This window comes from Mus caroli, chromosome 8 (assembly GCF_900094665.2).
Source record: "Mus caroli chromosome 8, CAROLI_EIJ_v1.1, whole genome shotgun sequence".
NCBI lineage: Eukaryota > Metazoa > Chordata > Mammalia > Rodentia > Muridae > Mus > Mus caroli.
In genome coordinates, this window is record NC_034577.1 from 90,053,459 (window position 1) to 90,055,862 (window position 2,404).

The 2,404-nt window shown below is 42.2% G+C and overlaps 1 pseudogene; it reads right to left on the reverse strand.

The window, feature by feature from the left end:
• Positions 1–1,714: 1,714 nt before the first annotated feature.
• Positions 1,715–2,129, reverse strand: LOC110300595 (annotated as a pseudogene).
• Positions 2,130–2,404: the final 275 nt, after the last annotated feature.

A 2,404-nucleotide genomic window follows, 5' to 3' on the forward strand; every position in this document is an offset into this window, starting at 1 on the left:
GGGGGGAGACTGGGAAAGCCTAGAGAAATTTAGCTTCTCAATCCAGGAAGTTGAATACCTCAGCACAGCCTTCACAGTTTGGTAATGAAGGTCAGGAAGATTCTTAGAGTGTCTTGGAGTCCAGATAGCCTTAATAAACTGGTGTCTGCTTTCAGTGAAAAATGACAGTGGCAGTTGCCATCCAGATAGTGCAATAGCTTACAAGAAAGAAAATGGGCAATCAGGCAGCACTGTGTTTTCTAAAATCTCTTGGCTTCTACCAAGTTAGTTTCCACTGTGGTGCAGAGAGGTGTCTACTTCAGCAATACTCTTTCTAGCAAACACTCTTATCCCGCCATCACAGTGGCATGTCTCTTCCTTGACTCCAGATCCAATCAAGTTGGCAATCATAATTCACCACCATAAGTGTTTTCTTATTCGGAAAAATGTCAGGCCCATTTGGACTCATTCTTCAGAAAAGAGACAATCATATGTCTTTGTAACCTTTTGGACAGATTAGAATATAAAGTCCCTACCCAAGGCCAGAGCCAACTCAGATACCATTCTTTTAAACAAAAATGGTATAACCGAGTGGATTAAAAGAATTAAAGAGGAATTAAAGAAGAATAAATAAACTTATCCAATAGGCATGCCTTAGCAGCCCTTAATGGTACTCAGCAAAGCCTGGCTGCTTGACACCTTTCTTCCATATGAATTTTAACCCTATAGAAGGGGCAAATCGGGCTTCCTTCTCCTTTCATAGGGAGTTTCAAATTCTAAGGAGACTTAATTAAAATCGTTTTCCCTCCCTTAAAATTAGGGAGTACCATGATTATAGGAAGCTGAGCTAGAGCTGATTATGAGATATGGGGGTGCTAATCAATTGTTCTTAGGTCTAACTAGCTACCATTAGTAGTTATCTCCTTATGACTAAATACAGAAAAAAAAAGAGTAAGTAAAGAATGATTTGTGAGTTGAGAGAATAATTTAGACTGGGACAGAAATGCCTGTTACAGGTACAAGAGAGCTGACTGGTAACTCAGTCCATAGTCAAGAAACAGAAAGCAATAAATACCTCTCAGCTCTTTCTAGTTGTTCTTCAGACTGAGACTCAAGCCCATGTGATGATGTTATCCCTGCTATCCTGATTTAGAGAGGGTCTTCCCACTTTAATTAACATAATTAAAGCAACTACTCATAGACAACCCCAAAGTTTTTTTTCTTTGTTTATTTTGTTTTCCAGATGATTAGATGATTATACATCCCATCAACCCATCAAGTTGGCAGGTACTTTACAGCTCCAGGAATCTGACACATTCTCCTGACTTCTGGGGGCATCTGCATGTACCTTCATGCACATGCAAACACATGCAGGCAGTTGTATACACATATACCAATAAAAATTTAAAAATAAATAAAACTTCAATAAGTAAATTATCTATTACTCTAAATAAACATTTAGGCTTCCAAACTGGCAAAATGGGGTTGAATCTTCATTCTAATGATGTTTTCATCGTTAATGATCTTCAACAAGTTAACTCTAGTTCGAGCCTCAGAATTCATACATTTGAAAGATTTTATACCAAGAGAATTCATGAAGTCTCACTTTCCTCTCAAAAGCACTCTACACACATCTTATCTATCATTTCCCTACCTTAAGAGAATGGTTACCTCCAGTCCCAGTGTTCATGGACAATGGGGAATGGAAGGGCTAAGCAGAACATAAGGAGATTTCTTTTTTTTTTTTTTTTTTTTTTTTTTTTTTTTTGTAGGAACCATCTTTTATTGGGGGAGGGTTATCAATCCTTCTTGGCCGCCGCCTTCCTCATGGCTGCCAGCACGTTGCTCAGCTCCTCCNGCTTTCTCTTGGCGCGGATGTGCGTGCCCACCCTCTTCTTGATGAACTTGAGTGCGCGCTTGTCCTTGGACACTTTGAGCAACTCCATGGCTCGCCGCTCATAGGGCGCAAAGCCGCACACCTCCTGGATCATGTCTCGCACGAACTTGGTGTGTTTGGTGAGGCGCCTTCGTCGCCGGCTGTGTCTCGGCTTGCTGACGTTTTTCGTCACCTTGTGACCCTTGTTGAGGCCCACGGCCATGGGGTAGCGCAGAGCCATGGCTGTGGGCAGCAGGGAGAAGACAGCGGCTGAGACACGTTACCTCAGCCCGCGCCCGCCCGCATGCCCGCACGCAGGGATTCTCCGCGGGGCCTGGAGGCCCGATGGGGGCAGATGAGCCCGGACGAGGCCCACTTACCTGCTCCATAAGGAGATTTCTTACTATGTATTTCTTACCTGTGCTTCAATTGAAATCTTCATAAAATGTCTCCAATGATTTATATCATTTGCGGAAAACGAAAATCATATATATATATACTTTCTGACTCCTATACTAAGTTGAATGCTTCCCTTGTGCTAACTCATAT